Source organism: Lagopus muta, chromosome 10, assembly GCF_023343835.1.
Source record: "Lagopus muta isolate bLagMut1 chromosome 10, bLagMut1 primary, whole genome shotgun sequence".
Lineage (NCBI taxonomy): Eukaryota > Metazoa > Chordata > Aves > Galliformes > Phasianidae > Lagopus > Lagopus muta.
In genome coordinates this window covers 11,741,351-11,766,466 of record NC_064442.1, presented here as the reverse complement: position 1 = coordinate 11,766,466, position 25,116 = coordinate 11,741,351, and positions in this window count along the sequence as shown.

The following is a 25,116-nucleotide window of genomic DNA, read 5'->3' as shown; positions in this document are numbered from 1 at the left end:
ATAAGAGGCTGTGCTGATGTGGGCTCACATCGTCACCGCTACAGCCAAAAGATTTTTTTTCCAGAACAATGTTTCTGATGGGAATGTGCTTTGTGGCAAACCACGGCCATGGATAGCTAGGGTGCAGAGGTGCTGGGCTGGCATACATGCCTGACCGGTTCATCAGCACCGCCTTGGGGCGCACATCCCTCTGCACAGCCCCAGGACTCTCCGCACTCACCCTGGCCATCACAATACTCAACACTGCTGCCCACACAGCACGGCCATGTTGGGCACTCAGGTGCAGTCGTGACACCTCGGTGCGCCCTGCACAGAGCACAGCCCTCAGCCCCAAACCCCTCAGCATATTGGGCACATCCCTGTGCTCAGCTCAGTCTGGGTTTCATGTTTTGCAGTGAGGGCAATGCACAGCCTCGCTGAGGCCAATCAATACGCTCCAGGACCATTATCCTACAAAATGCCCACTTATTTAAAAAGAGGGTGGGGGGCGCGGACCTTCCGAGCTCATCCAGCGCTGTTAAAGTGAATGGCCAAACTTCCATTGATTTTCAGATGCAAAGAGTTGGCACGAGCTTTAAAATATTCACAACCCAGGAATAATAGCAACAAGCAGAAAAAATAGAGGAACAGCGTCCTCAATCCATATGCCATGGTCCGCATGATACTGCTGTCATTAGAAATAAACAGTCCAGTGCTTGGCAGAAAATAAGGGTGCATACGCAATTGTGCAGCTCAGAATCCCTCTGAGCACAGGCGGAGATTATAAGGGCACGGCACAAAACCTGGCAGGTGCTTTATTTGCATGTGCTCACACTGCTTTCTGAACCACTTTTTCCTTCCCCTCAGCTCATCCTCGCTGTTGTGCTCATTAGCTTGGTTAAGCTGCTCTGCAGGACTCGGGTTGTTATTTTAAGTGAAATAATTGAATTAATCTGGGATTCCATAATTACTCCCTTTTTGGAGATAAACATATTTAATTTGGGTATTTGTTCCTTAGCCTGGGAGCCCTGTCTTTTACCCAGAGCTTGCAGATGATGTCCAGAGAAGTGTGAGCCCCGTCTGTGCCGGGCCTTAATCCCACACTGCTGCTGCGCAGGAGAAGCAGCAAGCACTCAGTTCTGCAGGCCTTTAGGAATTATGCAGCTTCCTCTTTATGGGGTCATTACGAGGTGATGGGCATTATAAGGTGCTGGACATAGCATGTGCTGGGCATGTCCTTGGGAATGCATGGTGGTGATAGGATGTGCAAGCTCCAGATAGAGAAAACTTGTCTCTTTTGCTCTGCAGCCGTTCCTATAGATGTTTCTCCTTGCTCCACTCTCCAAGCACTGCTCCCTCTGCGTTCTGCCTCCCTTCGCTGCATCTTTCTGGGGCTCTGCTGCAAGGAAACATTTCTGTCTTAACAGCCAGTGACCCGGGAGGTTTATATCTATATGGGAGGACACTAACCTTTGGTCTAAATATTTCATCCTTGTTCTCAGCTTGGAGAGGGATTTTTATTTCCTCTAAACATCTGTGAAATACTTCTTGGCTGTTATAGAGCCCTTCACATGTGGGACTTGAAAAGGCACTTCCTCCTCTTCCAGTAGCATTTCAGACACTTCACCCAAGCGTTGTCAGCAGACGATGACTTGCATGTGTCCTCTTTAATTACACAGCCCTGGATGGAGCACACAGTCAGAATTTGGTGGAGCTTCCACATGGTCTGAGAGTGTTGTTGTGTGAGAATGGACAACAACATGTGCCTAAAACATGAGCATAGGCACAGATGCTCCTTTGAACAAGGGGCCCAAGAACACATCGAGGCACTTCTGGCCAGGCCTGCACCAGCAGAAGGGGCACGGGGCGGGCAGCAGGTTGGGATCTCCCTACGAGGCACGGGGCTTCTAGCAGAACGCAGCGTTCATGAGGGATTGATTGGAAACAAGGCTTGGGATTGAATTATGAGGTAATTATGAACTGTTTTCTTGTGCTACAAGGCTGGGCAGCTTGCCACCGGGCAAAGCCGCTGCACATCGAGCAACCGCGGGAGGAGCTGCCAGTGCTGCCAGCCCTCCCCCTTCAGTTAAACCCTCCTGACCGCCCGTTACACAAATTAAACTGTTTTAGCCTCATTTACAATATCAGAAGTGAAGAGCGACAGGCTGAAACCATCAAACACCCTCTGCTTTCAGCAGCCTTACTCCTGCAATGACCATATGCTTGCACACTGTTGTCTTTCTCAGCTGATTTGATACAGAATTAATTGACACTCCGATTTTAGCCTTAACATACCAGCTGTTAGCTGCAAAACAGCAATCAGGGCCACTCCTTAACCACAAACTGTACGGTTCCTTAAGCATCTCCTATTTTTGACTGCTCTGAGCAATGCCTTATGCCTACATCCAGCCATGATTCTAGACAAAGTTAAATACTGCTAAAGGCGCTGCTTGGAAGGCGCATCCCCCCTCCCTTCCCCTTGGATGGATGATGTTTGGCAGTTGGCAGAGAGGCAGAGGTGGAGCCGGAGGATAAAGGCTGAGCCACACGGCAGGGCTGGGCTCTCAGCAGGAAGCCCCGCGCAGCCCTTGCCGGCCCTGGTCCTGCCAACAGGCGCCCGCCAGCCCGGTGTTTCCGTGCACATTTGGGAAACCTCCTTGGACCGATTCTCAGCTGGTATAATTGAGCACGAGTGATTTCCCCCAGCTGGAAGGCTGGGCTCGGATTTGGCAAATGCGTTTAACAAAGAATGACTGCTCTTAAAAAGCAATTGTATCACAGGATAAACTAAGCCGCAAGGGCACAGATTGGATGGCAATATGGAGTTTTGCGCTACTTGGACATCTCACGTGGGCAGCTGATTGCTGAACTTGGGCATCTACATCTCAATGTATTTAGAAATATGATATTTCTTGTCTCCTTTCATTTTTGCTTATCTTTCATTCCGCTCAGAATTATATCTTTCCTCGAGTTCTAATAAAATGAGTTAAATAATTAATGCTACAATCCAATAACTGATTATAGAATTTTTTTTCAAAATTGCATGTGGTGCTGTTCACATACTAAATCTTTTTGATTAATGATTTTTAAAGAAGGCTTGTTGCATCCATAATGTAAAAAAAGTCTAGGGATGTAAGCTGCTGGAGTAACATTCTGAATTTCTTTCGTGAACAGCAATTAATTTTAAAAACTTGATTCTGATGTGTAGATAGGAAATATTACCAAGGAAAAAATATTCTAAAGAAACTGGAAATAGAAGCTCTCTCTTCCTTACCCCCCTGAAATCTAGTTTATGTCCATAGGTGAATTGCTGCTGTGAAGCCACTGCAATTTGACTTTGTACAAAAAGGGTCATTGAACAGAAGGTCAGGCAGCTGGCCATTTCCATTTCAAAGATGCTATCAAAAGGGCAAGAGGCAGTTCATCCAGCAGCCCTTTAGCAAACAAGATTTTCTGCTTTCTCATTTATGATATTTTTTATGCTAAAATAGTTTATAGGCTACCGAGAGAGGATCCTTGATTCATTTTCTTTGGAAGGAAAGTGGGCTAAGAGGAGCTTGGGAAGGACTTTGGTTCAAGAAATCAGAAGATCTTTTGAGTAATGAGGAGCCATTTGGTGTCCACTTATCAAGAGCCTGGCAGTAAGGCAATAAATCATCATGGAGAATCCCGGTTTCAGCTGAAGACAATTGGAAAAGGTAGCTCTTTTATTACAAATTATGGCTTATCGGCTCCTTAATGGCAGGCCTCAGCCTCGTGAATACTTGCTTTTATTAATGAAGATAAACCCAGCGAATTTGGAAAAGTTTGGGGATGCTGCACGCCAGTGTGCAATTGTAGAGGAAATTCCACGGCGAGGTCTGCAGCAGAGCCGCCAGAGGCACCATCCATCCCTGCTGCTGACAGCTGCGATGATGCCGCTTCTGCTGGGACTGGAGAATTGCCTCTCGCCAAGGAGCAGCTCCCATTCGCCCACTGCAGCAGTTAAAAACAGGCTCTTCATCCCCACATATTTAGTGGGCTTCCATAGCAGGAAACACAGAGTGCGAGGTTCTCAGCAATGCTTCACCCAGGCTGGAGATTTCCACACAAGTGTCCCAGTTCAGGGAAACTTGGCTGCTAGCTGACAAAAATGTATTTTGCCCCACGCCCGGCCCCCAGGAGAATTTAAGCTCAAATATTAAAACCTGTGGAAAGAAAATGAAAGAACCTCTCTGTAGAAACTGCAGAGAGAATTTAGTGTTTCGGTGACTCATTGTTTATCAGCGGAATGAAGGATGATGCATAGGGCAAATTTTGAAAGTGGGTCCCCACTGCAAACAGAGTCCTGACCTGTGCTTGGGCTCATACATGCAAAACAACTGATAACAGCCCAAGCTTCAGTGAATCTCTCATTGTCCTCCCAGCCCTTGCCATGTCAGAGATAACCCAGTGAGCTCCCAGCTTCCTCACCAGTGCAAATATTTTCAGAAGCGTGTCAGTGAAAGTCCAAAATATGTCATTGTAAAATGTTTATAAAACATGGAGCTGAACACCTATCGATGGCTCTGTGCTATACCAATACATTCTGATAATAACAATGCTTCGTCACAGTGGGTCAATATTTATTGGAGTAAATCAACCCCTTGCCAATGTGGAAATTGAGGTTTCCGTTAGTGAAACTGGAAGGGTCATATATTCAGTTATAAAAACTAACAAGCAAAGGCTGTGGCTGCCATGCAATGCCATCACTCCATTGACTTGACAGAGCTTACGGGAGATGAGACTGGTCTTAAAAGCCTTCCCAGAGCATTGGGGAAGGGCAGAGAGGGTCTATGTGCCATGTGATCACAGGAAGCCCAACATGCAACACATGATGGAGGAGGTGGCACTGCTGCTGTGTGAGCACTGCTCCTGCCTGGCTGCTGGTACAGGGAGCACCCTGTGCTCCTTGGATGCACACCAGAGAGTGGGACTGGGGATACAGAAAGGGAAGGCTGGGAGAGACTGCACTAGGAGGAATTGGAATCATCCCTCCATAGCTTTCGCCCTGTTAAAGGTATTGAGTGTGGAAAGTGAAGGTGAAATATAGAATTTTAATACAGCTGTTGCAAGTCATGATTCAAATACGAAAATTTCAAAAGTGTCTTAAGTATGGCAGCAACCATCAGCAGCATGGGGCCACTTGAAAATATGGCTAACAGTCTTCTGAAAATCTTAAGGTAAATTGCCAGCTAAAGGAGAACAGCTGGAGTGCTACAGACTGGCATGCTTCTAAGCAACGAGTGTGATCACAGAGCCATAGAAGTACGGCAAGATGAGGGGAAATGGTTTTAAGTTAAAGGACGGAAGATTTAGGTTGCATATCAGGGGGAAGTTCTTCACTATGAGAGTGGTGAGGTGCTGGAACAGGCTGCCCAGAGAGGCTGTGGATGCCCCATCCCTGGAGGTGTTCAAGGCCAGATTGGATGGGGCCCTGGGCAGCCTGATCTAGTATTAGATATGGAGGTTGGTGGCCCTGCGTGTGGAAGGGGGTTTGGAGCTTCATGATCCTTGAGGTCCCTTCCAACACAAGCCATTCTATGATTCCATTATTCAATAGAATGGATTCAATTGGAAGGAATGATTCAAGGCCTTCTATCCCAACTCCTCTGCACTGAACAGGGACACCTACAGATCCATCAGGCACTCAGAGCCCCTCCTGCCTGACCTTGGGTCTCCAGGGACAGGGCACCTACTCCTCTCTGGCAACCTGTGCCAGTGCCTCACTGCCCTTATCCTAAAACCTTTTCCTTATTTGCCATCTAAATCTCCCCTCGTTTAGTTTGAAATCATTTCCCCTTGACCTGTCACAACAGACCCCACTAAAATGTCTGTCCCTTTATCTGTCCCATTTATTGTGGTGCTCTTTGGGGAAGGAGCAGTGCTTCCCACTGCCCAGGTCCTCCCAGACAACTGCTCACAAGCCACTGCCTCCAGGGACACGTGCTTGGCATTTAGGTTATCCCCAGCCCCATCAGATCTGAAGGTGCTGTGAACATCAAACTGTCACCTTCAATGCTTAATAGCGTCTTCTCCTTAAAGTTCACCTGTGGTTTTTGTACCCATCAAAGTCAAGGCGAGGTCTGTCTGCTGGACCGAGCTTATGTAAAAATACTACTGAAGGGGAGATCATTTTGAGGTTTTGTATTTAAAAGGTGTAAAACAGAAAGACCTTCCTCTCTACAAAGCAGTAACATGTCAGAGAACTGTAGACTTATAACCGAGGATCTATACCAAAACCTGTAAAGGGAAAAGATAACAAGAGGCTGTAAGAAAAGGTCGATGAAGCTGCACAAAAGGGTAAATATTCTGATGGTTTCCCCTCTCAGATGCATTGGTATTAGGTTCAGAAAGAATTCTCCAGATATGTCTGGTGCTCAGTTTTCCAAGTAAATACTGCTTATCTCTGCTTTTAATCCAACGTAACACACTGGCTGAAGGTCTGAGCAGTTTCTTAAATTCCACCTAAAATTTTCAATCTTTTTCAGCATGAATTCATTCAGCCGCAGAGATGGAACAATTGCTATTTCGTTACATAAAATGAGAACATTAAACTTGACAGCAATTCCAGGGCATACAATTTCATTGGAGCCATGGAAGTGCTGGAGCAGCTATCTTCAACCTTTGGTCCATCATAAATGGGAAAAGAGATGTTTGTCTGAAGGGGAGCAGCATGCCCCATCACTGTAGGGGAGAGTGGGGGAAGCTGGCTGAAGTGAATTTAGGGCTGGCTTTGCCACCAGACCTACAAAAGGAGGAGTCGTGATCCAGTTCCTCACCTTTGTGCCAGTTGTGTCAACTCTGAAACAGTTGAATTTGGCCCTTCCTGGTAACGCATCACATATTTCATGCAGCTCTAATGACAGATGGAATATCACAGTTAAAATAAATAATTGGCACTTCTAAAAGCACTATGTTATTTCAACCGTGTGCTTATGGCTCAGGTACTTCTATGGAATAGCCGTATTTCCTTCTGACACCTTTACAAGTTGGGTTCAAAATGTATCACTACAAAATATGGTCGGATGCATTAAAATTATAATTAAAAAATTGCTTTTCACCCTGACATAAAAAATTTAAAGCTGGTACCAAGGAACAAAGTACTTTAACCTACTAGATAAAAGGAAAGCAATGTATTATTTTTTAAATGAATTATTTTTCAGGAGTTTATTTTATAATGGTATAACGACATCTGTGGACCCTGAAACAGAAATATTAATCTCAGCGGTTAATTAGCTCTTAGTGGGAGTTTTGCCCACCTACACTGTGAGTTATGGCTCCAGGTTTGCTGTGAGGGCACCAAGAAGAGGGGAGCAGCTCCCAGACCCATCCGGAGCTCCTGTGGGGGCACCCCAGGGCAGGGCTGGTTTGGGGCCCTGCCTGCTGTGCTGCGGCCATCCTGCTGCTCTGTGCACACACACCAACAGCCTCGGTTCTACCTCTGGAGAGCCATGGCCGAGGCCACGTAACATGTGCAAAGTCAGGTTTCTTTTTTCCGTGATCACCCACTGAAAAATAAGAAAAGGAATTTTGCTGAAAAAAGGTTGCACATAAAGGTTAATTGTGAAGGGGCTCGGTGTGGGCAGGAGGAATGGCTGGATCCCAAGCACAGCATGAGGCCGCAGACAGAGACAGAGCCACCTGTCTCTGGCGGGAGCTGCTCCATGCACCCGCCATGGTGGGCTCGTGGGAGAGACGGCCGCAGCCAGGGGGAAGCCAGAAGAGGGTGCTCTGGGATCTGACAATGTGGGAACTTATTTTGGTAATTGAATTTTTCCTGGGCAGAGCTGAGGAGCCCTCATCCCCTGTGCACGCAGCACCACGGCTCCCAGCTGGCTGCTGGGCAGAATTTGGTGCACTGGGATCGGACCCAGTGGGGCAGTGTGTTATGGGCCAATGTGCTTCATGATCCACTTAAACTCATCCAACTTAAAGCCTCACCTGACCACGAATGCCATCAGATGTACCTTAAGAGATGTTGTTCATTGCTTAGAAAATAGTTGATCACAGGAAGGTGGGATGGTCCCCTTCGCAGCTCAGAAACTGTCTGTGCCTGCTGCCTGCTGGGAGGGCACAAGAAAGGATATGGCACAGGTCTGACGTGCTCCTCTGCTCGGACCTGGCATGGGGCTCAGTTGTCTTCCAGGAGAGGAAATCTGTCGTCATTTCGCAGAGATAATTCTGGTGGTGCAGAGGGCCAGCTGAGAACAGTGCACTGCACAGTATTTCTGGGCTGATGGTGTATAAGTGGATGATTTGGAGATAAGGTGAGATAAGCTCTTCTTGCAGGACATCATGATGGTAACCCTGTCTGATACAGTTCACCCTCAGATAAATGTGGTCTGATGCATACTACCTTGTGAGGATGGTGTGTTACACCATATGCTCAGACACCTGAGCAGAGGCATTGCAGGCTCTGAGGCACCCAATGTGCTATGTGTGGAGGTGAGGCAACCTGCAGCCACAGCCACAGAGTAGCACTTGTTGCTGGCAGATGCAGATGGACAGATATGTAAAGATGATGCATCATGAGCTCCACCGAGGAGCTTCCAGCAGAAGCCTCTGCGTTCACATCAAACTTGTCAGAGGGTGACAGAACCGCATCACACAAACTCTGGCAGTTTAATTTGGTGTCAGCTATTAGTGTTGACTTTCAGCACTGTTGCCGCTCGGTGTTTCTGCCAGCAAGGTGACACAGCCTCGCAGATTGCTAAATTTCTTTGTTGTAAGAAATAGGGTTTGCTCACTGCGCAGCACTCCGCTAATAGAGGGAATGCAGAAGGTCAGAACACTGATTTTCCAGGCTGCAGCACTCCATTGCGTGACCCAGGTTTTCATTACATTATTTTTGGTTAAGTATTTGATTGTGTTGCTACAGAGAGAAAATATCTTGTGGGGTTTTTAATTACTCTTCATTGGTTGGAAAGGTCCTGTTGGCATGAGAGGCTCTGCTCAGCCTTAAGGGAATTCACAGCTGTATGGTAGGGCTGCAGAAGTGGGGAGGACCCAGGGAATTGTATTTTCCATTCAGAACATTTTCAAGGCAAAGCAGTGTTTGTAATATGTTTTGCTCATCAGTGGGCGCTGCGGACATGGTTTGGGGAATAGGATCCAAGATAGAAACATTGTAGCCCTCCTTTTCCCTATCCCTTATTTGCTTTTGATGAGCCTTGCAAATGGTTGAAAAAACAAAGAGCAAAGCAGAGTGAAAGGGGCTGAGGTGGGAGTACTGGAGAACAAACTCTCACCAGACATACCTGGAAAATTCATCTGAATCTGATGCTGTTGGGTCTCTTGCTTGTGCTGCGGTTGAAAACTGGGAGAATTCCAAACACCAGTACTGTGACCATCAGTCAGCTGGGCTCCAAGACACTCCTCCATGAGTTATACCTAGAGCCAACTTACTTCCAGCCTAAGGCTTCCCCTCTCAGCACCATCTCTCTGGCAGCACCGTGCCCAGGCCTGGCGGGCTGCAGCAGCCCTGGCACAAGGATTGCTGTTGGGCCACACGGGGCCGCACTGTGCTCCCAGAGCTGGAGGTGAGAAATACAGCTGCAGCCACAATGAGGTTGTTTAATACATACTCTCTATCATTCACCAGTGCAAGTTTAAGCAGCACATAAGCCACTTTGACACAGCAATATATCACTCAAAAACAAAACCTGTGCACTCTGCACCAGGCATGGGCAGATGGATAGCTCATCAGAGGGAGAGAGAGTCTTTCATCAGCTGCCTTTCACCGAGTGATGACAATAATCATTTCAACATAGAGTACACAACCTAGAGTGATGAAGGCAGCAGAACACATCTGGCCTGATCTCTTTAATAGCGAATATTTTAAAAACCTGAGAACATTTGTCGGCACGGTTCAACACAATGCCTAAGCCATAGGAGAAAAGGTTACATTTATTAAAAGAGCCAAGAAAAAAAGAAGACGGACTGCCCACAGCAGGGAAGAGTGGCCCACACTGCTTCCAGCTCAGAGTGTGCCTGTAAGTCCACTCCAGGGGTGCCCAATGGCAAAAAGGATTTCATAGTTGTTAGCATCCGATCCAAAACCGGCTGTAGTCGATTCAGCACTCCCACCCATTTCAACAAGCTTTGGCTCTGCTCACCATAGCTACAGCAGCCAACTGCTGCTCTGCACAGCAGCGCTCAGCCTCCAGGTATGCTCATCCTCAGGGTGCAGCAAAGTGCTTCACGGAGGCAGTCAGCAGCGTGACCACAAGTCACTGAGCAGAGCAGTGAGTGTGCTTGGCCACCAAGGTCACCCAGGACACATTCATGCCTGGAAACAGGAAAGCCGAGCCCCGAGGCAACAGCCAGGTGCCTTTGGGCAGTTTCAGACCACAGGCAGGCGGCCAGGTGCTGCAGGGCTCTGCCAAGCAGTGTTTGATGCCAGCGGCTCCGGGCCCTACAGGTGTGTGATCCCACGCGTCACAGCACAGGGACAGCCCCCAGCCACTGCCGTGATCAGCATTTGGAGGCCCCAAGGCCAGCTCCCTGCCTGTCCCCTGTGTTCAGACCACACACAGGAAAAGTGGGGCAGAGACACAGTCCTTCTGCACCAGCCTGCGGTGATGGAGCAAACGCTGCCTGGGGGGCACGGCATGAGCTTCCGCTCCCCGAACTGTGTGAGGCAGGAGGGGCAGCCTGCCAGCAGCTGCTCTTGGCCTCCAAAGGGACAGGACAGCTCTTCTTGCACATGAGGTAAAATATTGCCCCAAAGAAGCTCATTTGTGTGCAATTAAGTGGCAGTGGGCATCAATCAGGGTGCTGAGGGCCTGCTGGCAAGCAGGAGAACCTCAGCAAGTCCAGAGATGAAACACTAAAATAGAGTAAAATGACCTCCTTGAGTTTCTCGACAGAATTCTTTAAAGCATCATCTACAGACCTGCTCTGCCCATTCATTTTCCGTGTTCAATATAAAGCTTTTCCTAAAAATCCTCTGCTATAAGTCTCCTAAAAGCACAGTTAAAATTGATTAAAAATGACTTAGTGTATTAACATGTTGCTCAGAAAGAGGAAAAAGGGATGGAGAAGGGCACAATAAACAGGACAATACGAGCAAAGGCAGCTAATTGCCAGCCTGGGAGAGCTGGGCGGCACACTGCTAGTAAGCTGTCTGTCTTAAACCCTCTGGATCAAAAAGTGATTAATCCTACAGACAAATGTAGCCTTGATGGTAGAGATACACCAAATCCCCTACACAGGGTGGTGCAGTGTTCTACTTACTGCTCTGAAGGCCTCAATTAAGGGAGGTTTAGCTCAGCCTTCCTGCTAGGATCCCTGATGCCCCCGGATGGGCACAGCTCCTCACCCATCAGCACACATCCCCCACAGCCCAGCAGTGAGGGGAAGAGCAGTAACATGGGGCTCCAGGCACTGTGTGGGTTTCAGAAAATTAGCTCTTTTCTAGAGAAGAATCCTTTAAACAAAGCATGGCTATTTCCCTCTTTAAAAAATACTGAGTTTATCAATGGACGCTGCTGGGTTTTTACTCAGGGCATCTCCTGTCTAGCTTATTAGCCATTGTGTTAAGTGAATCCTTTTAGACTCATCAGTACATCGCTGGTGCAGTGCACTAAAAGGCTTTGCAAAACGTATTGCACTAAAAATACGGGTGCCAGAAAATGCTCGAGGCACTGTATGGCAAAGCGCAGCCCTGAGAGAAGCCCGAGCAGAAGGAGCCCTGAGTTCAGCTGCTGTTGCTTTGCCTGGCTGCTGCTGCAGGCATAGCACTGATGGAAATCCTGAAGGGAAGATGTAGACTGTGTATAAGGAAGAAGTTTTTACAATAAGGGCAGTGAGGCACTGGCACAGGTTGCTCAGAGAGATGGTGGTGCCCCATCCCTGGAGACACCCAGGGTCAGGCTCTAGAGGGACTCTGAGCATCTGATGGAGCTGTAGGGGTCCCTATTCAGTGCAAAGGAGTTGGACTGGATGGCCTTTAAAGGCCCCCTCCAAGTCGAATGAATCTATGATTCTATGTTAAAGCAATTCACACAGAAGGTATGGGGTCATGCCAGAAATATGGGGCTCTTGTGTCCAAGGAAACAGCCCTAAAATATGGGACAAGTGCATCCCATGTACCCAGTGCCAGGGCTGGGGATGATCAGGGTGAAGTAAGCATATTGTTCCACTCCACGTGACAACCAAAGCAGGAATTTCCATGTGTATAAATAAGGCCCTGGGTTTGCATGAGACCCCAGTCTGTCCCACAGCACTGTGTGGCCACACACCCCAGCCCCACTCAGCTGCTGTGACACTGGAAGGCGGCTCCTGGGGGAGGAGGGCAGGCAGGCAGGCAGCCTCCCTGACCCCTGCAGTTGCTCGTTTTATGCCGTGAAACATGAAATTTGATTACTCTTATCATTAGCTTAGCTCACATAGCTACAAATGTTATTAGTAGCCATAAAATTATTGAGGCCCTTTTAAAATCCATTTTTAAAGAGTGTGTGACATGTATTAGCAGATCTGAAATCCTGATTTCAAATACCCTCACTCAGACTTCAGAAACAAAATGTGGAGCTAAGCAACAGTGACAGGGCTGGAGAGCACTAATGAAGAGCAGTGTCATTGCCTAAGAGAAACATTACACATTATTAACACATTAGCCCACTAAGGCACTGTGCCAGCTGTAATAAGCAATGGATTTGGCATGTGAGCGTAGATACACAGGGCCATTCAGAAAACCTCCCTCCGTTTTTTCCTCCTTGGTGGACAAACACGCAGTGCAACCCACTCCCTGCTACAGCCAGAGCATCGTCGTGAAGCGGGCCTCAATTCTGGGCACGGCACAGCAGCGCGCTCACACCTCCACACCCAGCTGTACGCTGCGAGGCCTGGCCTGCAAATTGGCCACATGCATTACCCCTGCGTGGGAGCGTGGGAGGGATAAATCATATTCATTATTCACATTCATGAAATTCCAAACGCATGGGAAGTACTGATGGCGTCCTTGGGGAACGAGAAACAGCTTGTCAGAGATACCCAAGTAAAAGGGGTGCAAAATCAATTATGAAAGGAGGTGTTTCCTGCTCTAACAAGCTAATTACTGTACATCAAGTCAAAAGGGAAAACTGATGCTCTTTATTTTTTTAATGGAGGCGCTGTCAGATTAAATCAACTCGGCAGGACCACGGGGTTTAATGCATTCCCTCAGCTGATGCTCAGTTTAACACATTTACATATGCAAACACATTAATATTCTGTCTGAATCCATGAAATAAGGCCGACGGGGCAGAACCTAACAAAATGCTTATATGACCCTGCCCCTGCGGCTTACTTACAGCATTTACATACACGGCAACTGCAGCTGGAGCCTAGTGATTGCCTGGGAGCCACTGCAGTGAGAGCAGGAGCATCTCAACAGGGAATTGACACATCCTTACTGCTGGAAGGATCCATTTTAGGAGGCAAACCAAACGTATAAATTGCTAATGAACTCTCCCTTCCTGTGCATCCCAGGCAGTAGAGCTGCAGATGGCTGATTGCCCCTGGGATGGGAAGCAGGTGAAGCTGGGACTTACTCAATCCTCCCAGCTTGCTGCAGGAGCACAGCATGCAGCTCGCTGCCTTTGGCCGAGCAGGGGTTTCTCCCTCAGCACACACCCAGCTCAGCTCAGCAGTGCAGCCAGCCAGCTCAGCGTATCAAGGAAAGTACATGTTGTTCTGCGTGCCTGCAGGACAGCCAGCCCTGATCTTGGGTCTCTATTGCTCAGGAAGCAGCTGTAGCACTTTGCCTGGTCTCCCAAAGCTGGAGGACAAACCCCCATGGACAAAGAACTTGAAAGGGAATGGTGCAGGCAGTGCTGAGCCCAGCACGGCTCTGCCTGGCAGCATGGCAGGCGACGGCGGGATGGCAGCACCCAGCTGTGCCGACCTGCTTCCACCTCCCGTTGCCTGCAGCTGAAAGACAGATGACCTGCTAAGTATTCTCTTACCTTTAACTATTCCCACATGATTGGAGTGTTTCTAGGATATAGATAATAGGTCCAGTCTTGAAGTCTTTATCAGGGCCAGGTTGTCACTGGTCCCTGCAACGCCAGGTGTATGGGGGAAGATTAGAAGGAGCGGTCAGATTTCCCTTTCTTCAAAGCAGAGGCAGGAGGAATTTCTATGCTTGGAGAAGGTGGCGAGCTACTTTCTGCAGTACTCACAGGAACTACTTTGCTCCAAAGGAGCTACAGCATCTCCCACTGCCCCTCATCATCCTGCAGGGCAAGGCAGGGGGGAATGTCGCATTTTCCAGGAGGTGTTCCCACTTGGACACACTTCTCACATTGCTCCTTCTGAAGAACACCAAGATCTCTGCTATTCCTTATTCAAGCAAAACTCCCAGCATAGCTCCACCTAATTGCAAAAGTGCTAAAGGTTCAAAACCTGGTCCAAGAGGAGCCAAACATCTGTTTATCTGCCTGTTGCCTTCTCTCCTACTGTGTAAGCATGGGCAGCACTAAGGAAACCATGTCGTTCGTAGAGTGATGGCCTTGGAGCTGTTCAGTGTGTTCCTGGGAAACAAACAACCTGTGTCTTACACTCAGATGGATTCACTCACTTGTGGAATTTATCCCTTGATACCGTTGTCTGACACAGGCTTTCCTTCACACACATCTGCAGACAGCAATTTCCTATTACAGATGCTGCCCATCACCTCCATGTTCTTTTCTTCCACTCACAAGGCATTCAGATGTGGGCACTTCAGTGCAAACCAGGGCAGTCAAGGGAACCAGGACAGGGGCCACTGGTGGCTCGGCAGCGAGCAGGGGACATGTCCTGTGGCCTGGGACAACGCACATGGTGCTGTTGAGCCCAGCCCTCAAGGCTCCACTCTGTGGTGCTCCCTGCTGCCCCAGCACAGACCCAAATGAGGAACAGAGGTGGTGGTGCTGGGCAGTGCTCACAGTGAGGTGTGATGACTGAGGCCTCCTGAAGCGGCAGCCCTGCACATGTAGTCAGATGGGAGCCAGTGTTGTCCGGGGAACTGCCCGAGGGCAAGTGGGAGAAGAGAAAATGAAGGACAAGTGGTCTGCAGGGCATTCCAACCCCTGCTGCAGTGGGCAATGCCCACTTGCTCCTCCACAGACACCAGAGATGAGTTTGGCCTCTGGCAGCACTCTGTAGAGCTGTGTTGGCCCCACACACTAAGATGCTCTCCAGTGAAGTCCGACTTCTCAATAAAGGAGAAAATGGAGAAAATGGAGACATCTGCTGGGAAGCTGTCAGCTTTATTAGATACATGCGGGCTTGGGGACGGAACAGCAATAGAATCTCAAGGAATCTGAGCTCAAAGAAATAAAGGCAACTTCAAAAGGCACAAGCAGACTAGAAGAATCACTTAACAACAATAATTTTTTGCTGGCAATACAATTGAAAACACCTGAGAATCGAATCAGGATTCGGCTTATCCTCCTCCCTGGAATTGCAGCTGCTATCAATTCTGGGCGCTAGATCTTAAGCAAGCTCCTCTGTAAACTCCTGACACTGATCATTGCAAGCGGTCCCAGATGTGGAAGGATTTATGGGATCCCCACACTTTAAAATATGCACGGATTGGAGACCACATTAATAGTAAAGCTGGAGGGCACCAGCGCCCGGTGCCAGAGCTCAGTGTGGGCACTGCAGGGCCACGGCAACTCCTGGGTTGCCTCCAAGCATCCTGGAAGGGGACTGGGACAGATCAGTCTGTAAGTGCTGTACTGCAGTCCACCTGAAATGGCTGCACACCTCCTCCAGGGCAGCTGGAGCCATTCACAGCGCACCTGCAGCCAGTAGGCCCTCCTCTGCGGAGCTCTTCCCAACAGCTCACACCACATCACCGTGGCACAAGGAGGGCTTCGTCACTGCGCTCTGTGGGCATCACTGCAGTGTCACCACAGGCAGACCAACATTATGTAGTTTCCTCATCATTTGTCTTAAACAAAGCTGCTGTGTTTAAAGCAAAGCAAAGACAAGCTGCCTGCCTGGGAAGCGACGTATGCAACCACTCAGTGAGGCCTGGTTTTGGGCAGTGAGCACAGCCAAGCTTGCTTGTGCTCACAAACATCTCTGAATTGTCTGTGAGGCCTCAAAACTGAGGATCAATACGTTGTCTGTCACAGCAAACAGAATTTTTTTAACAGATTCCTGCTTCATAGTCCACAGAAGTATTTGATTTCCATGCCTATTGAATAATGATAGATTTTATGACAGCAAATGTAAGATCTGTCATGTGACTGAGATTAACTTTTGTTGATAATCCAATATCTGACCCTATAGCAAAGTAACTGCTGCCACACGCCTCCTCTGTAGTACTCAGTCCCTTCTGCTGGCTCCTCCCTTCCCTGCAGCCTCTCCAGCCTGCCTCTTCCCCGCTGGGCAAAGGAGGAACGAGCACAGCATGCGCCAGTGCTTCCACATATATGGAATGGCTACAGGAGGGCAGCTGGCCTTCCAGTGGGCAACATCGTCTTGCATCCATGTGTTTTTTGACATAGGGATCAGCATCAAGCTTGTGCTATGCTCAGGTAGTAGGGCTCAAAGTTATTGCCACAGCACACACAGCCACCCAAGCTCCAGGGCCCTTCTCCTCAGGGCAAGGAGAGAAAGACTACATAGCAGGCACCACAAGCTTCTCATTAGCAAATTACCAGAGCTCATAATAGAAAGGCAGCTTCCTAATGCCTACTTCCCAGCGTGAGTGGCACAGCTGCCATACCAATACTGTAAAACTGCCAGGCTGACTCCTCCTGAACTGGTTGAAACCCAAACGTTACTGCACAAGTAACGTTTTATTAGTAATTTAATGATTTTATTATTTTATTTATTATTAACATTTATGCTGCCTTCTAAGTTGAATAGCTTGTAAACCTGTCATGGCCAACACAATCCAATAGCTGCTCCACAATTGCAATCAAATACCTGTGGTGTGCTACCACACTGATGGAGAAAACCCCTCCCCTTCAGCAGGGGACATCAAGGAAACCAAACAACAGGGTGTATCAGGTGCTGCCGAGTGAGAGCTGTGCCATCTGTCCCCAAAACAAAGGCCATGGGGTTCTCTCACTATGTGCAGCCCTGATGCAGTGTCACTCGTTGCAGGCTCACTCAGAGTAGAACAGCTGTGGGGTTGGGCTGCTGGCACTGTCACTGGAGCATGGCACCTCCGGCCAGCTCACAGCTCCCCATAGCTCTGCAGTGTGAAGGAAGGCAAGAGCCAATTCCCCTGGAAAGGAGCAGAATGCTTCTTCCTCCTGGCCTGAACCCCAAGTCAGGAACCTCTCCTTTACCAAACAGAGGTGAGATTTGCCACTGGCAGCCAAGCAGCCTGGAGGCTTGGAGCATAGTGTGTTTGTGTCCTCTGGGATGCACCACATCTCTGCCTCCATTTGGCCTCTCTGCACAGTGAAGGCGAGGAAGCATCAGGGAGGCTCTCAGGAAGTAGTCTGATGCAATGACCCCCCTCTTCTGGACCCCCCGGGGCTCCCCTGGGAGAGGACAAGGCAAAGAAGGGGATGCTAAGATTGCCCCGGCCACTTCTGGGGCAAACATTTACTTTAGATTAAGTGGCACGTAAAGCAGAGAGGAGCCCTCTCTGGCTGGCTGCTAGGGCAGGTAGTTAAATATTTATAGTGTCCAAATTAGCATAGTGAAAGCTCAATTAATCAATTTGCTCTGCTCCAGCAGTGGCAGGGGAGGGTGGCACAGAGCCCCACAGGACCACAGCTGCGAGCGGGCTTGGGCTGGGGCTGGGGCAGGTCTCCCCAGCACTGGGATGTGCCCGTTGCAGCAGGGCTGGGGATGATGTGGGGGTAGAGATATGGAGATGGGCCTCCCCACCCCAGGGGCCACCCCAGGCCCAAGGATACTGAGGGCAGTGGGAGCAACCTGGGGCTGCTCGCCTGGGGGTGCTGTGAGGGTGTGGGCTTCCCAGGAAGGGTTAAGGCTTTTCAGGCCAAAATCCTCCAACAGAAGGCAGGGTCAGCCTCAGAGCTGAAATCTAAGCGCTAATGACTGATGCCCTTCACCCCTCCATCGCCTCCAAAGGCGACTGCCCTGGATGAGCCGGGGCCGGAGAGCATTTAACATTTGAACTTCTTCACGTCTGTGAGGCAGCAGGCCGTTGTGCACGGGGTCGCTGACCCCCAGCCCCACTCCCCAGCCCCTCAGCTGCCTCCCAGCCCTAATTGAATGACAGATGGTCAGCGGCAGCGAGAGGGCAGGAGCCAGCCCCGCGCCCCCCGCACTGCTGCCCACGCGCCCCCAGGGCCGCCTCGGCCGCCCACTAAGGGACGGGGCCTGGGGCAGCGCAGGCCAAGAGCCCGACGGCCCTGCCCATCTCTGCCATGCAGCAAAACACCACGGAAATCACGGCACAGGGCTGCCAAAGCGTCCTGTCCGGGCTGGCAGAGCAGGCAGGGGAGGCAAGGAGCTGGCTGGGGCAAGAGGCCTGCTGAGCCTCTAGGCCCCATGTGCCACCTGGGCAGGGGCAGCAGCGTCGTGCTCTGCTCCGAAGGAGAATGCGAAGGGAGGGCATTTACGCCCAGGGTTGGGGACATGAGGTGACAGGAGGGCCGTGGTGCAGCCTCAGAGGGGCACCCCATGGTAGGGCAAGGTCCTGCCTCGGCCTCCTGCCCGCTTCCATGCAGACAAAGCCGTGGCCCGTGGTGCCGCTCCACACCCCGCTGCAGCCCGCTGTCCCTTTAACAGCGAGCCGTGATTCCCACAATTACCGGGATTACAAGGAAGGGGTTATCGATTGGCAGCCTGTGCCGTGTGATCAGCACCCACACAACCCCCCCCCCCCACAGCCCACCTCTCCTACTGTAAGCACGGAACCATTTATAAATGTTTTATTTCGCTGATCGCCTCACCCTTGCTGCATAATAACAACCCGGCAGCACGGCGATATATCCCTGCGCTCCCCCTTCGCTTCCCAGCCCGCAGCCAGCAAAAGGCACCGACGTGCCGCGCAGCAGCCCCTGATTTGTGTGTGTGTGTTAATTACCGCCGCAGAAACCTGTACACAAGCATAAAAAAGGGCGAGGGAAGGGGAGAGCAGGCCCAGCGATGGCAGCCTAATGCGGCGCTGCCTGACAGCGACTTCCGCTCAGGCACCTTCTCCAGATCGAACCCTTCGATTGTAACCGAAACAATTTGCATACTGATTCCTCTGTAGCCTCCCGATCCATAACCAGGCAGCAGCTATTCAAATGCAAGTAGCATCCCTAAATGCAGGGCTACACTGACCAAAATGCGCTGTCCAACGCGCAGAAGGAGAAGAAAAAAGCCCTTGATTATGATTTCTCTTTTTGCTCCTTTTACCCGTTAGGAGATGCAGCTGGAGGCTGTTTGTTTATGGCCGGGGATGGAAGGGAGAGCACTGACCCCGCACTGGACTTAAGGATGGAGCAGAATGGGGCACTGTGGAGATTTTTGGCTGTTTTTTTTTTTTTTTTTTTTTTTTGATGTTTTTTTTTTTCCTGTTTTTGCTTTTGCCCAAGCTACAAACTGAGGCTCTTTGGGGGTGAGAGGCTCCGTCCTCTCCCACTGCCGCCTCCGCCAAAAGCAGCTCCTGCGGAGCCGGGAACACGCAGCCCAAGGCTGATGAGGAACGTGTAATTCTGGCTGTAAATTCTTGCATTAAGTTGGTCCAATAAAAGATGTCTCCTACACCTTGCGAGGGTTCGGTGCTTTATTTTTGAACGGGACTGGCGCGGCAGCCACGGCGCTCGCCTTTTTTTCTTCTTCTTTTTCTTCTTTTCGTTCTCCTTTGCAATTATGCAGATAGAGTTTGATTTTGATTCTCTCCTCCTAGGGGGCCAGGCCAGGAGGCGCCCGCAGCGGATGCCCGTCCCGGCGGCGTGCGGCGGACGCGGGGTAAGCGTGCCCCGGGCCACGGGGCCGGGGCGGGGCGGGGCGGGGCGCGCAGGGGCCGCGGGCGCGCAACGGAGGGCGGAGGGGCGGAGGGGCGGCGGCCGCCCCGGGGGGAGCGGCAATGGAGGGCCCCGTGCGGCACTGCGGCCTCTCCGCGCCCGCGGAGCGAACTGCGCGCCGAGGGGCCCCGCCCGGCGGCTCCGCGTTGCGCGGCCCGGGGGTCCCCGCTGCCGGACCGGCCCTCGGCCCCGCCGCCTCCCGCGGAGCTGCGGCCGCGGAGCGGGGATCCCGCCGACACCCGCAGGTCTGCCCGCGGCCGCGGCTCGGGCCGCTCCTCTCTGAATTCTGTGCGGGTGGCCCCGAAATCGATGCCGACGGTTTTCGTGCAATACGGGCACGCTTTTGTTTTAGGTCGGGCAAACGGCGGTAACGCGCATATCGCGGGTCCCCCCCCGATCGATCGCGGGCGGTTCCTCCGCAGGTCCGCGCGGGGCAACGAGCGGTGGCACCGTTGCGTGAGCTGTGCCCGCAGGGCCGCCGCCCGGGGAACGAACGATGCCGGTCCGCAGAGACCGTATTATTTAGCGGCGGCCGAGAAGAAGCGTTCAGGGCTCTGAGGAGCCGCCTGGCCCTCCGTCTCCCTGAAATTCCCACTTGCCCTGAGCTACGACCCGCGCGGTGACCTCTGGACACCCGAAGGGCAGAGCTCTGCTCTCCGGCACCTACAGCCCCAGCGGTCGGTCCGCTCCGCGCTGCGCGGCCCAGCTCCAACCCAACCCCATCCTTATCCCCAGCTTCATCCCATCCTCATGCCATCCCCACCCCACCCTATCCCAGCCTCCTCTCTCCCTCCCGGCCGCTCTCGGCCCCACGTGTGCGCGGAGCCCCGGGGCAGGGATGGGGCGCGCACGGCGCCGCGCGTTCATTTTGGTTTCATTCGAAGCCGTTCGCTGGTTGTAGATCTTTCTCTGGTTTGTTGCATCACCACAGCTCACCCCTTAAAACAGTAATTCAAGATGTAAGTAAAAGTGTTTTCATTTTTATTGATCCTGCTAACATCTTTCATTACCCAACGTGTAACCACAACAAATGATTGCTCATTTGATACGCACAATTATATCGACGCTCTCCCTCCCGGTCGGGGCGCGGATCCCAAATCCCGGCGGCACGGGGCAGGGCTACGGGGGCAGCTCGTCCAGGGCCGGGGCCGTCCCAACCGACGGAGCCCGACGGGGCGCACACGGGTGCGGGAGCGGAGCCTGTGGGGCCGGGCTGCGGCTGCTGCGTTCGTTCCCTCGCAGCGAAACTCAGAGAGGAGCGGGGACGAAGCCGCCGGCCCGACACCGCTTGGGCCACCGCGAGCCTGGGGCCGGCTGCTTCGAGTGCCTTACAGAGCGGGGCTCCCCTCGCTTCTCTTTCTCTCTTTCAGTTTTCATTTTACTTCGTTTCAGTACGTTAAAGTGACGCCGAAATAACAATAATAGGAATAATAATGGTAACAGCTAAAATATTTTATTTAATTAAAGAGAAAAAGAAAAAGAAAAATGAAAGGAAAAAAAAAATAGAGCGAACCAAGTAGCAACAAACGAGCCGTTCGAATTAATGAGGCCGCTGCACAATTCGAGGGTTCCAGGCGATGGGGACCGGCGGGCCCGTTCCGTGTCCGTGTCACCTCCCGGCTGACGGCGGGGTTCCCCTCCGAAGCCCCGCACCTCTCGCTGGGAGCCGTGCTTCTGCCCTCGCGGAGAGAACGCCGGGAAGGGCGGCCGAGCGGTTAGGTTCGGTGCTGAAGGCCGACGGCGAAATTAAACCGGGCGGATTCTTTATTAAATGATTTTCGTCTTCTGTGTTTTTATGAAAATAAAAGGCAGCACTTTGTCATTTTTAACAATGTAAGGAGCCAATAAATCTAATTTTCACATTGATTTCTGTAGGAATTAAGTGATATCCGCACTATCTGCTGTGAATTGGTTTTGGAAACAAGTGCGACTTTCTCCCGGAGGAAGCTGGTTTAAAATTCGTAATTACAAATATATTTTCAAATTAAGAAGGAAAGAAGGAAAGAAGGAAAGAAGGAAAGAAGGAAAGAAAGAAGGAAAGAAAGAAGGAAAGAAAGAAGGAAAGAAAGAAAGAAAGAAAGAAAGAAAGAAAGAAAGAAAGAAAGAAAGAAAGAAAGAAAGAAAGAAAGAAAGAAAGAAAGAAAGAAAGAAAGAAAGAAAGAAAGAAAGAAAGAAAGAAAGAAAGGATAAGAAAGAAAGAAAGAAAGGATAAGAAAGAAAGAAAGAAAAGATAAGAAAGAAAGAAAAGAAAGAAAGAAAAGAAAGAAAAGATAAGAAAGAAAAGATAAGAAAAGATAGATAAGAAAGAAAGAAAGAAAAGAAAGAAAAGAAAAGAAAAGAAAAGAAAAGTGCTTACAGCCGGCAGATTTTTAGAGCGATAAATAGTTCTACCTACGAGGTCTCTCCGCGCATAGCGGCTGCACCTCCGCCCCGCGCCTGCAGCCGCTCCGGCCGGGCAGCACCGCGCTGTTCGCAGCCGCCGGGCCGAGGTGCTTCTCCTGCAGCCCCCCCAGCCGCTCACCGCAGCCCCCTCCTCCCCCTGCAGGGCTCCGGCTCCGGGCCCTGGCTCAGAGCGGGGGGGGATCGGCCCTGAGCGAGCGGGGCCGGGAGCGTCCGTCTCTGAATAATAAACCTGAGTAACAGCGCTCGCACGAGCGCCGTTGATCCCCGTCGTAGCGCAGCCGGGGTAGGCTCGTGTGTTCCAACGCGCACGGCTCCGCGGGCGGATGGACGCAGTCCGGCCCGGGCCCGGCTCACGGCTCCGCGGGAGGAGAGCAGAGCCGCGGGGCAGAACCGGGACAACCGCAGCCCGGAGTACGAGTGGGGCCGGACGGGACGAAACGGGACGGGGCGGGCGGCCCCGCGTGTTCGCGGTCCGGTGGAGTCGCGCTGCGGAGTGAGGGCTCGGGCCGCTCCCGGCCACCCCTCGGTTCTGCCCGGGCCGGACTCCGCGGGAGAGAGAGGGGCTGCGGGGGGTTGCGGAGCGGCGGCCGTCGGGGCCCCTGCGAGGGTCCGCGCGTGCCTCTGGGCGGCCGGGAGCGCGGAGTTAAAAGCGGCACGCTGGCAGCGCTCGTTTATCCGGTTTCGTAAATAACGTCCTTATTAGCTGCGGCCCCCTTAACTCACGCTCCCGTCCGCCCGATTGCGGGGTTTCGGCAGATAAAAAGTTTATAAGTCTGTCGGGCTCTTGTTTTCCTTTTTCCATCATTAACATCATTAATATCAGCTATCAATAACGCTGTCGTTGGGAGCATAGCTTCACAGTATTGATCCGCGCGGCTATTCATCTCTGCCATGGAAGACACGGAATAATTTTCGCATTACAGTAGCTCGGATTTGCTTTTAATTCATATTTAAAGCTGCAACTGGCTCTGCGGAGCTCTCTGCGAAAGACTGGAGGCGCCTAATTAATAATAAGTTAGAAACGAAGGAAGGCACCGGCGGATAAATAATTAATACAGACATCTCTGTCTCTTTGAATATTGCTACTTTAAAAATTCAGACTTACCAGGGCCATACTGTAAGGCTGCAAGTTATATTGAGGAGATGATTTAAGAAAGCTGTTTTTTTTTTTGGGTTTTTTTTTTTTTTTTTCCTGAAATACGCCGCTAAATTATTTACGGTGTTTTGCAAAGCTTCTCTAAGTCCCTTCATTACCAGCACTGCGGTCGGCGCGGGGCGCGGCGCGGAGCCGGCTCGGGGCGGTGGGGCCGGGCAGCTCCCGCAGCCCCTCCCGGTGCCCCCCCTCGCCCTCTGCGGGTCTCCGGACCCGGGGCTCACACCCAGCCGTGGGGACTCACACCCAGCCGAAGCTCACACTCAGCCCGGGGCGCTCACCCAGCCCGGGGCAGCCCCTCTGCCAGAACATTCCGTTCGGTGCACGGGGCGTCCGGCAGCGGGAGCGGCCTTCCTCGGCTCGACGGCAGCGAGCGGCGGCAGCCTGGCACGTGGTGGAGGGTCTGGGGGGTGAGCCCTGCCCTGTGCCCGGGTGGACCTCGGGCAGCACCGTGGGCCGGGCCGGGCCGCCGAGCGCCGTTCTCCCCGTCGGGGCCGAGTGCGTGGCTGCGGCCCAGAGATGCGGGGGCCCGGATCCACGGCCCGGCCCTGCTCTCTCCTGAGGGCACGGCGGCCATCCCCCCAACCCTGCGGCCCCCTTAATGCCGCCCCCCCGCGTGCCCCAGCCGCTAAAGCCCTCTTTTCTCTGCCTGCCCCGCGACAGATGTATATGTTTTTGTCGCCGAGCAAGTTTCCAAGAAGCTCAACAGGGGAAAGTCTGGAAAAGTTAATCCCCCCCTGGCAGCTGTTGGCTTCGGGAGCCTCCGAGCGTCACCTTTGACACCGTCCCCGTGCGGGGGGACCCGGGTGTCGCGGCCGCCGCAAGCTGTCACCGCGAGGGGGGGGGACGGGAGATCTGCGCCGAGGTGGCGGCGCGTGCGGGGCAGCGGCACACGGTAAAAGGAAAGGAGGAGGGGGGAAGGAAAAGAGTGGAAAGAAAAAAAGAAAAAAAGAGAGAGAAGAAAAGAAGAAGTAGGGGGGGGGGGGGGGGAAAGAAAGAAAAAGAAAAGGAATGAATAAGGGGAAAAATAAAGAAGAAAAAGGAGGGGGAAGGAAAAGTAAAGAGGAAAAAAGTAAAAAAGAAGAGGAAGGGAAAAAAAAGAGAAGAGAAAAAGGAAAAGAAAATGAAACGGGGGAAAAGACGGAAAAGAATGAAAAAAAAAAAAGACAGCCGCACAGCCGCGGCCCCGCCGCCGGACACCCCCAGTTGTCCCAAGCCCGGCCGCCCCGTCGGGGCTGCGCCGTCGCAGGGCCCGGTGCCCGCTTGTGTTGCTGTCAGCGGGAGCCGGCGGCCGTTCCGTCTGTCGTCGCACGGATTTAAAAAGCACAACACGCGGCGCAATTCAAACAACCGAAGTTGCGTTTTAAGTCCGCGCTGAGTATCTGCTGATCAAATAAAGACTTAAGGGCGGTAACGATTATTCTGTTAAATATATGGTACTTGACTGCAAAGCGGTAATTGATTAAAACACCGAAATGATGCGTCCCCGGCACTCCCCCTCCGCCGGCAGTGCGGGAGGCTCTGCGCCCGGGGGGGCCGGTACTGGGCCACCCCGACGGCTCCGCAGTGTGCGGGCAGTGCGGACTACGTGCGGGGTGCGGTCCCCGGACCGTTCCGGGGCGCCCAGAGGGAGTCGTCGAAGAG